This window comes from Elephantulus edwardii, unplaced genomic scaffold (assembly GCF_000299155.1).
Source record: "Elephantulus edwardii isolate Elephantulus edwardi_28Jun2011 unplaced genomic scaffold, EleEdw1.0 scaffold00105, whole genome shotgun sequence".
Lineage (NCBI taxonomy): Eukaryota > Metazoa > Chordata > Mammalia > Macroscelidea > Macroscelididae > Elephantulus > Elephantulus edwardii.
This window is the reverse complement of record NW_006399855.1, coordinates 829,255-842,096: the sequence shown is the minus strand read 5'-3', so window position 1 is coordinate 842,096 and position 12,842 is coordinate 829,255. Positions and strand designations below refer to the sequence as shown.

General features: G+C 41.9%; 1 pseudogene; it reads right to left on the bottom strand.

The window, feature by feature from the left end:
* Positions 1 to 11,468: 11,468 nt before the first annotated feature.
* LOC102845724 lies at positions 11,469 to 12,684 on the bottom strand (annotated as a pseudogene).
* Positions 12,685 to 12,842: the final 158 nt, after the last annotated feature.

Sequence of the window (12,842 nt, the reverse complement as noted above, 5' to 3'; positions counted from 1 at the left end):
GTATGCTCTTTGTCACTGTAGAGAAATCCAGTTGATTTTTTGTGTGTTGATTTTGTATCCTATCCTGTCACTTTGCTGAATTGGTTAACTATGTCCAGTAGTTTTCTTGCTGAGTCTTTAGGGTTCTCTAAGCATACTATAATATCACCTTCTCCGGGACAGATCTATTTGTTCCCTTGGCAGTCCTTGGTATCTTCAGTTTCTTCTCCAGCACCAAAACTCAAAGGCATTGATTTTTCTTCTATCATCATTAGTCATTGTCCACCTTTCAGAGGCACAGCAAGTAATCGTGAAGACCATGGCTTGGGGCAGATGCTCCTAAGTCTCTAATCTAGCATCATTGCTCTTTAGCTCTACCACTATTTTATAGATAAGCACATTGAGGCACAAAAAGATCACATCTGGCTCTAGATCACCCTAAAGGTTTTTTTTAAATTTATGAGCAAAGTTGTTTATTGAAGCAATATTAATGATAGTAGAAAATATAAACAACTTGTATGTTTATCCTTTTGTGTGTGGTGTAAATGTTAATTTTTGGACCTTTGATACAATGGATGTTTCTGAAGTGTATCTAGCAATTTGAGAAGATGTTTATGATGGATCATTTGTAAGTGATAATTTGAGACTTTGAATCCTAAGCCTATCAACCAATCCACTATGTCCCACACAAACAACATCATTTCAGGCACTGTAAATGAAAGCAGGGATAATTACAAAACATTTCCTAACTTTGGAAAAGCTTATATTCTGATGAAGAAAATAGGAGTATACAATTACGCCTGGGAGGAAAAAGTGAAGATTTGTGTGGAATGTGTATGAAAATAACTGACCTGAATTGTAGTGACTCAGATAATAACCCTGTCTGTTGCTCCTCCTTCATTCCAGAAGATGCACAATCCCCTCTGGCATCATTTCTCTTTGGCCTGAAGAACCTTCTTTGACGTTTCTTTTGGAGCATAATGCAGGAAGTCAATGTCTTATAGTTTCCTTCCACCTGAGAAGTCCTTTCTTTCTCTTTCATTCTTGAAGTCTATTTCCACAGAACTACAAATTTCTGGACAGAGAATTTTCCTTTTAGCATTTTTCAGTTATAATTTCATTGTCGTCTGATTTCCAGGATTTTTTAGGATACGTCTACAAGTGAAAGTCTCCTGGTTTGGATTCAACTGCTAACTTAAAGGTTGATTGTTTGAATGCACTGACAAGTTCTCAAAAACAGAGGCAATTTTCCCCTCTAAACATTACAACCAATGAAGCCACTGTTAAGCAGTTCTGCTCTGGAACACATGAGGTTGCTATGAATTGGAATCTACTTAGTGCAAGAAATCCTTATTTTCTGTTAAATATTGAACTGTTTGTTTTTTTTTCCAGTTGCTTTAGAGATTCCCTCCTCCCATCTCTTCAGCTTTTAGTAGTTTGTGTGGACATTGTGCTCTTAGTTTGTTCTTTTAATGGTTTACTGAGCTTCTTGAATTTGTAAATTTATGTCTTTCACCACATTTGGGGAGTTTTTGGTAATTTTTTTCTCCCAAATATGCTTTGTGCACCAATCTCTTTCACCTCTTCCTCTGAGATTCCAGTGTCATGAATTAGGCTTTCTGTTCATGACCCTGAAGGGGCCCGAGGACTTTTCCTTTTTGCCTTCCCTCCCACGCCCACCTCCCCAAATATATTAAAATGGCTATTCTGTTACCAACTTAATCGCCTCTTTCCTCTGTCACCTCAATTCTTTATTTTTTCCTGACCATTATCCCTTCATACCTGGGCAGTGTGTATAAAGCAGCACTTATAGACCATCATTTTCCCTTCTGCTGGGGGAACAAACAGGGTTGTCCTGGAGAGGGTGAAGCCAGGCTGCTCCTTGGAGGCAAGGATTCTGAAGTTCCATCTGACATACTTTGGACATGTTTCAAGGAGGGACAAGTCCTTGGAGAGGGATGTCATGCTTGGGAGGGTGGAAGGACAGTGTAAGAGAGGAAGACCCTCATTGAGAAAGATTGATTCAGTGACTGGGGTAATGAGGTAGGTGCATCAGAGACTATTAATAAGATTGGCACAAGATACAGCAGGGTTTAGGGCTGTTGTACAAAGGGTTCATATGAGTCACAAGTGACTTGATGGCACATAACAACACCACAATTTCTTGTGCATTCCATCTGCAATAGGGAATATGTGGAATTGAGGAGTGGAGCAAGAGAAGAGGCCACAGAGAAGTCACTTTCCAAGAGCTCAGATTCCTGTGTTTCTTGGCTCCATGGGCAGAGCAGATCCCAGCCAGTGACTTTGGCCTCCACAGATTGGAGAGAGCCGGGTCCTCACCCCAAGACACCTCTACACTCGCACATGATGTGCTGTACACAGCGGGTTGTGGGCAGCAGAAAAAGGAGTGGGTCTCACTTCATGGAAAATTCTGCTCTTGCAGACCTGCATGCTGCTTCTCTTTCTCTGTCTCTTCTCTCACAGTTCATTACTTAAAACTGCCCCAGGAAAATGAGTCCTCTTTCGGAAGGGAGAAACATGGAGAGGTCAATGAACAAAACCTTCTCTTTTCCTCCTACACAGCATCATCTGTTCCCAATGCAGTTAGACCATTAACCCATTGCTGTCAAGTTGATTCTGATTCCTAGCGACCCTATAGGGTAGAGGTGAACAGCCACCGTGGGACTGGCAACACTGTGATCTTTATGGAAGCCGACTGTCTGATCTTTCTTTTGCAGAGTGGCTAGTGGGATCGAACTACTGACCTTTCATTTAGCAACTACCTACTTAACACTGAGCTACCAGTGTTTACCATTAACCTGGTAAGGAGGGCAGAGGCAGGGCCTGACTTGCAATTGGAGAAGGAGCATTGTAAGGGAGGGCAGTGGCTGGATGGAGTGTCCTCAGGGTGTAAGGATTTTTTAGGGCAGGGGTGTGACGTCCTCCCACCATAAGTTCAGCACCTGTCCTTCCTCCTCCATCTCCTGTGTCCCCCTGCTCTTGGCATACTGTCTCCCTTCTCTCCAGGATGACTCTGTAAGTGCTACTTTCAGCTCCTCTCTAGGGCCTTGCAACTATTACACTGCTTCTCCCCAGTCTATTTTTCCTTCTTCAACTTGCCTCCCACTGCCTAATTATCCCCTAAGCGTTTCTCTTTCCATCTGTAGCTGTATCTTCTTGGGGTCTCATTCCTTCCATGAAGGTTAGTGGATCACAAACATATCCCTACAGTGTTTTGTTGATGGAACAAGAACTGGATGAAGAAACCCAGATTGTCACCCCACCACATCCCACTACCCTGGATCGCTTGTGTTAATTTTCTTTTCATTCCAACATCTTGTGATGGTTGCTGAGGTTTGCAAAAGAAAGTGTTTCTAGTTTTAGACCCTTGACTCTTTCTAGGGAATGTTAGTGAGCAGTCAAACAGGGAGATACAGTATCCTCATTCCCTGAGTTGAGCCCCAATCAGCACATTTCCTTCTTTGTTCCACTTGAAAATACTCACCAAAATGAGTTCTGCTATTAGATTGTCTGTAGCTTCTTCCGAGAGCCCTCTCTTCCTCAGAACCTGACGGCAATTTCCAGCCACATTACTTTTGATCTCTCCTTTCCCCCACCACATCCTGCTTCCTTCTCTCACCTAGCTAATGGCATTCCTTGTGGCTTTCTCTGTCCTTTCGTTTGAGATATGCCCAGTATTTGGCTTCCAAAGAGATAAAGTTGAGTACCCTCCTACCCTCAAAATTATTTCAGCCCCCACATTTACCTGGGAGCTGAATGTGACACCCCTCCGCTGTTACTGCTTCTTTCTTTCAGGGCAGTGATTTCCTACAACAACCCATTTCATATTTGTTCTTTTTCTTGTCAGTTGCTGTTGAATTGGTCCCAACTCATGGCAACCCCATGTGTACAGAGTAGAGCTGCTCCATGGAGTTTTCAATGCCATGAACGTTCTGAAGCAAACCAACAAGCATGTCTTCTCAGGCACCTCTGGGTGGGTGTGAACTGCCAGCTCTCGGATAGTAGTTGAATGCTTAACCACTTAGATCACACAGGTACTCCTATTTCATGTCTCCCAAAGGATTGTCTCACTCAGTCAGGCTGACTGAGTAAACTGGCCCATGTAGAGAATATATGTGACTATGCCTGGCACACATTCATGAGCATTTAATAAATGTTTGTTGACATGTAATTTATATATATACATATATATCTCCCCCCTCAGAGCTTTGGGCAAGAGAGAATTCGGATTTGAATTTTCTACAAAGAATTTTTTTTTCTAAAAAGACTACCAGGTATTCTGTGGCTATTATGTTCCAGGCATTTGGTTTCCACTGGTGTTCACAGTGATTAAATATATCATTAGTCAAAAAGGAAGAACATTCACAAGGAAACTTCCACAAACAGGACACTGATATCAACATAAAGTTAGAGAAAAGCTTATGGGAATTTTGAGGTTTAGCATGTTTTACAGTTTTTGTATACTCTTGTAAAAGAGTTGTTTTTCTGGATGGCTTCGCTGACATAAAGATCCCTGAGAAGATCGTGGATCTTTGCCAGGCCCAGAACGGGCATCTGGTTGGGGTGCCTCACTGCGATTGCTCATCTGCAGTTTACAGTTGACTGTGCCACGCTCCAAAGGGGAGAACTCAACCCCATTCTGAACCAGTGTGGGTTCCCTACACTAATGAAGCCTTACAGAGAAGACCAGGGAACTGGATATGAGGAAACCTGAGTTTCAGCCCCAGCCTACAGGTTGAGTATGGTGTTTTCATATGTAAATGGGACACTTGGCATGTTTACATGGAAGTTTCATGGAAACAACATATCTGTTGACCCTTTCTTGAAACACATTATGACACAACACAATACAACACAACACAATAAGTAGGAAGATAAGAGTGCATGTTCTCAGACCCTGTGTTCCTCCCAGGCTCTTGGAAATCAACCCATCAATGATCATAGCTAGAACATACTTGACAACTATTCAGACAAGAGAAAGTAGGGGGCAGTCTAGGGCTTGAAGCGTCTCATAATATTTTTCATTTTGTTTTCTTTTTCTTTTGACAAATGGAAGGCAATTTTCATTTGTTTTGTTTTTGCGTTCCCCCCGTACTGGCACCCCCTGACAGATGGCCTCTTTACATCTGTAACATACATGAATACTTGCAGAATTTTAAGCTCTACACATACTGCTTATTCTTTTACTAATATTCATTTATGTCTTTCATAATTACATGTCTGTGTTCTATACCTGACGATTGATGCTTTAGAATGGATTTAATTCTTTACCTTGTTTTTAAAATGTATGTTTTATTTGTATAAAATAATTCTTGAATTATGTTTCATCAATATACATTGTGGTTTAGACAATGTTTCATTTACATTGTGTTTCATATACATCATATTTTACATACTTAATTACTATTGATAGATTCCTATAATTTCCTTGTTTCAAATTGTCATTTATTTTTGCTGGTTTTCTGTGAAACAAATTCCCACCTCAGATTTCTCTTGGATTTGTGAGTGCTGAATTTGGGGGGGTGAAAAAAAATCCCTGTCAGTATTTATTAATTCTTACGTTTTACTGAGACGGTATTGTTTTGCCCCCCTCCTCTTTAATTAGTAAATCTATGCTCTTTTTTTAAAATCAGCTGAAAGTAGTTCAAACACCATTCTTGACACAAATTTCATGGTGAAAAAATCGGTTTCTTGTTTCAAGTTGCTAAAATGATTCACCACAAGATGGCACTCTGTATTTGGTAGTTAAAGGCTTGCCCTGTTCATAACATTTCTCTTGCATTAGGCCCTCATATTTATGAGGAGTGGCATATGGTGTATTCAATAATACTATATACTCGCCAAAAAATGTCTGCTGTGCTAAATGGGAATCAGTGACTCAGATCTTTCTCACATTCTTCATATATGCTTTACCTTTCAACTGAGCTTCTCAAGTAGTATGCTATGCTATCCACATGACACCCAGCTTGCAGTTACTTAACATATATATTTTGAGGAGAAGTTAAATTGGCCTCTAGAAGCATAGTTTTTCTCTCTCAGTTCCTGATGGGAAGTGTGGGAGGACTATATTTTGAGTTTTCTCTGTCCTGCTTTGTTGATTCGTTTAAACACAAAACACTTGATTTCCTTAATATATCCGTGGAAGATCAGCTGCAGAACGAGAAAAGCCTGTAATGCTTGTAATACTCGTTTCTGAGAATTGAAGGATGAGTCTGAACTCCAAGACCAGCTGATGGCCATTCACTACACACATGAAAGCAAACCTAATAATTTTTCCATTAGATGATCAAATCCTGCATGACTGGATGATTTAGAAATTAAGGAGTTGCCAACATTCTTAGGGTTTTTAACATTTGGGAAGATAGCCATGGGAAAGGGCGTAGCATTTTAGGTAGGTGTGGAGAGGATGGAGTGTGGGGCACATGGCCCTGAGGTTGCTCCCCCTGTTCTGTTGCCATGTTGTCAGGTAAATATTTGCAAAGCTCTGCTTCTCTGCATGTGGGGCAAGTGCCTGCTAAAGACAAGACAAGCCCTGTGGGGAAATGAACCTACCCAGTTCTTATCTCCCTCTTGTAGCAGACTTGACCTAATATGACACAATCTCCGGAGGCCCTCTAGTTCTTTATCTTCTCACAGCTCCCACTGGGAAAAACTAGGGTAGCCCAAACCCAAAGGGTCATATGCAAGAGCCCTGGAGAAAAGAGGCAGATTCACTGGCTCATCTTCTGACTGCAGATTTCTGTTGTTGTAGTGTTCTTAAGACTCAATGGACTCATGATTAGAGCACATTAAGGGGCAGACAGCCAACTCTGTGGTTGTTAGAGGTGCCAATGTGTGAGAAACACTAAATTATCATGGAAGTGGAAGGAGCTGGAAAAGAATATTTTTCAGAAGTCTTGTCAAACAGCGATATTCTAAATGGTAGGGGGAAAATGTGTTAGTAAGCTGCTTAAGGTAAGACGTCCACTCTTACTTACCCTGTCATAATCCTAAGTGCATGCTAGGCTTATAACAACAGGCTGAGCAACTGCCTTCCAGCAGTTGTCTAGTGTTTGCAAATGGAGCTTTGCAATTGTGATGCCTGAGAGAAATTGTTAGGGACAAATCAAAAGAGGATCAGTTATCAGACACTCTTTCCTTCTCTTTGTCCCCATTTGAGAGTTTTCATCTGCATAATCTTTGAGCAAATGGGTAGACTATGACTTTAAAGGTATGGGTAGTTATGAGCCTCTTTACTCTGTCCAGGTGAGTAAGAGTTACTGAAAGAATTTCTTAAAGAAAAACAGAACCTAATTAGGTTCATGTGAAAGGAAAGGACATCATCTGAATGCCTATAGGAAAAGGACCTCAGCTCTTCACCCCTACTTGTCGTCTCTCTCCACCAACACATCAATCTAATTTCAGTAGCCATGTGTTGGGTTTTGAAGAATTTTTCTATTTTAAACGTGTCATGAGGCTCAACATCAAGAAGACAAAGATTCTCACCACTGGGCTGATTGGCAGCATCTTGATAGATGAAGAGATTGAGGTTGTTTAAAACTCTAGTTTGCTTGGCTCCATAATCAACACTCTTGGCACTGGCAGCCAGGAAATTAAAAGATGAATTGCATTGGGAAAGTTGGCTGTCAGAGATCTCTCCCAAGTACTAAGAGCAACAATATCAGTCTGGAGACTAAGGTGTGCCTGATACAGGCCATGGTCTTTGCAATCACTTGCTATGCATCAGAGAGCTGGACAGTAACTAGGGATGATATAAGGAGAATTGATGCCTTTGTGCTGGAGCAGAGTATTGAATATATCATGGGCTGCTAGAACAAACAGGTTCAGCCTAGAGAGCAGGAAACTAGACTGCTCCTTGGAAACAAGGATTCTGAAGCTCCATCTGACATATTTTGGTTATTGCAAGGAGGGACCAGCCCTTGGAGAGGGACATCATGGTTGGGAGGGTGGAGGGACAGTGCTAGAAAGGAAACCCCTCAATGAGATGGATTGACTCCGTGACTAAAGGAATGGGAGTAGGTGTGTCAGATACAATAAGGTTGGCTCAGGATAGAGCAAGGTTCAGAGTTGTTGTACATAGGAAGGGTCACAATGAGTCTCAAGCGACTTGTTAGCACATAACAACAACAAAAAAATCTTTGCTCTGGTAAGTATACTCTGTCTGATCATGCGTCCTGACTTTTGGCTCAAAAAATTAGTCACTATGGACTCAAAATATTTAATACAGTAGTTATCTCCTTTCTACAGCAGGAAATCCCCTGTGAGAGGATCAGAAATGACAAGTAGGAAATTGTCAGGTCAAGAGGTAGAAATTGCTTTTGTGTTAACGCTTCTGGGCTAACATTAGAAGTATTTAAGTGAATTAGTAGCTGTGGAAGATGAGATAGATCAAAGGCCTTGCTCAAGAAGATAAATATTTTCAGAGAGGTTGAGTTATTCAAGGAGGACCCTCTGTGAAGTAAGTGTGAATGGATTCATTGAAACAGAAATCCGCTATTCTGGCTCTGTAATTTTGCTGCTTGACAGAAGATTCTCTAGGTTTACCAACAAAACCTCCTACCTTCTAGGTCATACTGGTATCTCCTTATTATTTATTCCATTTCTTTCTCTCTTTTACAGTCTTCATTTGTTTTGCCAAATTAAGATCTAGGATAATCTTTTCATGATGTGTAAATAGTTCATAGTATTTCTGAGTTTCTAAATTTATTTCTTTTGTTGAGAAAATGCGTAAAAAAATAAATTCAACAGTTTTAGCATATAGTTTAGTGACACTGACTTCATGGAATTGCGTAAACATTCTCCTCCTCCTTCTCCAAGCTATTCCATTCTCCTTGACATAAATTCACTATCTCTAGAGGTTTCTACCCACCAGTTGCTCTTGTTACTTTGATCACAGATAGATGGTTCTTATAAGAATTCAAGGCAGATTAAAAAAAAAATCATTAAGCTAAGCTATTGTTCAGTTTTATAATTATTTCCAGAACGACCTTCTTGGTTTAGAGTTTAATAATTATCTCCAGATAGTTGTCATGAGTTCATCTACTCTTGATTGCTCCAGAAAGTTTTAGAGGATTTGAAATTATGTTCTACATTTTTTTAAGTCAAGATTCTTCTATGAAAGACACTTCATAGATACTGGTTGTTGGGTTGTTTTTTTTTTGTCATTACTGTAAATATAATTATCATGCAATTTTTGCCAACTCAGCTTTTTGCAAGTGTGTCAATGATTGACAGCAATTACAAGAACTGGTTTTGTATCTTTACTCTTAAAGCAATTTTCCCATTACCATTAGCTCCCTTTTCTCTTTCCTACTCCAGATAATAATAAATAAGCTTTGGTTTCTTTATACTTCCCCTTTCTTCTCCCCCCCTTCTTTTTATAAAGTGTTGTAATTAAGTGCTGTTGAGTCATAGACGACTCACAGTGACTCTATGAATGAAAGTCTTGAACAGAAAAAACTTTCATCTTTTCTCCAAGTTCAAAGTAGGATAATACAATGTTTGTCCTTTGGCAATTGGCTTATTTTGCTCAGCATACTGTCTTCAAACACATCCCATACTGTAGTGTGTATCAAGACTTCATTTCTCATGATAGCGGAGTAATATTCAATTGTATGCATGCATTTAATTTTGTTTATCCATTTATCTGTTGATGAGCATTTAGATCATTTCTTTTGGCTACTGAGAATAGCACTACAATGAATATTGGTGTTCAAGACTCTTTATACCGATATATGCATGCCCATATTTGTTGCAACATTATAATACAAGGAGTTAGAAAAAACCCAATTTGTCCATCAGTGGATGAATGGCTAAAAAAGTCATGGTACATTCACACAGTATAGTTCTACGTATAACTAAAAAACATTAAAGAATTCATGAAATAGTGCATAACTTGGATGAATCTAGAACAAATATATGCTTAACTACCTAATTCAGCCACAAAATGGCAATTAATGGTATAAGACCTCTAATATAAAATGCTAAGAAAAAGTTTACATGCAGAGTAAATCTTGGGAAGGAGAAGGGATAAAAATTGGTAAGTTGAGTGAAGGGAAAGGCAATATACAATAAAGGTTTGTGTATACATTATTATAAATTTATGTTAATAAATTCTAATTAATATGACTAAATGAAATGTCTATGAAATTGCATGAAAAATCAATATGATTTGTAAACTTTTACTCAAGTAAAAAAAAATTTAAAAAGAAAATCTTAAAGAAGAGATTTCTGAATCTGTGCTTTCAAATCTGTTTGGTACACACACAAGAGTGGAATTTTGGGCCAGAAAAATTCTGTTAGGGCGTTTTGGTGGTGTAGTCTGTACAGTCATGTTGCTAAACCACCAGCAACTACTTCAGAGAAAGATGGACAATCTCCTCTATCATAATTTTCAGCTTCCAAAAACCCAGTGGAGGGTCAGCTCTGAGTTGATTACAACTCAACCGAAAGAGAGCTATAACCCTTTGCATTCCTACCAGCACAAGATTCTAATTTCTAATTTTATTCTGAATTCCTGCTAGCAGTGGTTCTAATTTCCCCACATGCTTGCTAACTTTTTTTTTTTTAATCTCAACCGTCTTGTTTCTGATGTTAGGTGCCGTAAAGTCAGTTCAAACTCACAGTGAATCTCCTCACAATCATTGCGGTGCTTAAGCTCATCATTGCAGCCATTGTGTTAATTCACTTTATTGAAGGTCTTTACTCACTCTCTATTTTACCAAGCATGCTGTCTTTCTCTGAGGATTGGCTTCTCCTGAAAACATAGACAAACTACGTGATACAAAGTCTCACCATCCTCACTTCTGAAAAACATTCTTTGCGCATTTCTTTCAAGACAGATTTATGTCTTCTTTTGGTAGCCCATGAAATACTCCACAGTCTTTGACAACACCACAAATCAATGATATCAGTTCTTCTTTGTCTTCCTTATTTAAAGTTCATTTTTCACATGCGTATGAGGGAATTGAAAATACCATGACTTTAGCAGGAACACCTTAGTCCTCAAAGTGACATCTTTAGTCTTGGCAGCAGATATGCCCAATGCTATATAAGTCTTTTGATTTCTTGACTGTTGTTTTCATGAATGTTGATTATGGGCCCAAGTAAAAACAATTCCTTAACAATCTCAATCTTTTCTTCATGTATAATATTGTTGTTTATTGGTCCAGTTGTGATGGGTTTTTTTTTTTTTTTTTGGTGTCAGCCACTTTTATTATTTTCCACGTCACAGATCAATTCACTCACTCCCACTAGGGAAGCGGACAGGGGCAAGCCACTAGTAGGGGCACAGGCTCCAAGGTTGTGTCCTAGCGTGCCCCTTAGGGCCCAGTGTGCCCCCACAGAACCAGGCACTGTTCTTGTCTGCACGGAGGAAGACCAGGAGCAGCCTGGATCCACAGATGTGGTAGGTGGGCATTTCGATGGGGCTGGGTCATGGACTCGGGTTCTCGGCCCAGGCTGGGCAGCTAGAGCTCATCATGGTGCCCGTCAATGGGCGGCTCTGGCGGTGGCTCCGGACAGGCGGCCGGTGTGGTCAGCTCCACGAGGTACTCACAGCGGCTGGGCTCTGTTGTGCTGGTCACCACCGTCTCCTTCCCCCACAGGAGCCGCACTGTGGTGGAGCGATTAGGGCCCTGCCAGCAGCCTGTGCCCTGCTCGTACTTCATGGCACTGAACTTGTCATGCTCGGGCCGGCCCAGCAGCCCCACGTGCCAAGGCTGGTGGGGGAGCCTCCGTGTTTGGGTTTCTGTGAGACAAGCTTGAAGGGACAGAGCCCATAGACGTACTCGTAGGTGGTGAGCTCGTAGCACTGGCTGTAGAAGTAAGCGAACAGGGTCCCCGTTGGGGCCAAAGTCGAAGGAGCTCTTCTGCTCCAGGTTCCTGATGGCCTCTTCCATTTCCCTCAAGGACTTCTCGGCTTCCTCAAACTTGTTGCGGGCCTCCTGGGCAGCGTCGATGAGGGCCTGGGCTTCTCCTTCTCACAGTGCCCTGGCCCCATCCGTGTCCAGCTCCGGGTGGGTCTGCAGCTCAGTCAGGGAGACCATCCCATCTGTGTTGTTGTCCAGCTCCTGGAAAGCACTGGCCGCCTGCTCCTGCTCCTTCTGGGCCTTGGAGGCAGCCTGCTGCTCTTTGGCTTCCTTCTCTGGCTTCTCGGCCTCCTCCTCCTTCACCATCCGCAGAGTGTCCACCTGGTCCTCCAGGGATTTCTTCCCCTCCTGGAGCTCAACGAGCTTTTTCTGCTTCTCCTCCCGGGCCTGCTTCCAGTCCTCAATGAGGATCTTCTTCAGGCGGAACCCCTCCCATGGGCGGCAGGGTCTCCCTCTCCTTACTACCCTTCTCTTTGCAGGTATTCTCACAGACGAGCCGTTGTTGGACTCATCGTCCTGTCACAGCAGTCACACACTCCATCGTTGACCCGACGGAGGGGATGTCCAGGGGCTTGTAGCCAGCGTCGGCACAGTGGAAGCTGCCATTACAACAGGCTGCAGTACCTGGTTCCTCTGAACCATCTTTGCAGTCACAGTAATCGTCGTTGACCTGATCGAAAGGAATGGTGGCAGAACCATCGAGGCAAACGAAAGGCTTGGACTCGTCGTAGAAGTGGTGGTTGGACAGGGAGACACCCCGGGGCCGCTTGACCTCCACGACTGAACAAAAGGGCAGCAGCAGCAGCAGCAGCAACAGCAGCAACAGCAGCAGCAGCAGCGATGGCAGCAGCAACATCGCTCCTGAGGTTCCGGGGCCGGAAACAAGTTCAGGAGGAAGAAGGGGAAGGGGCGGTGGATGATGAGGCTAGGGCCAAAGGTCAATGCGTACAGCACCACCCCCTCCCCCAGGAG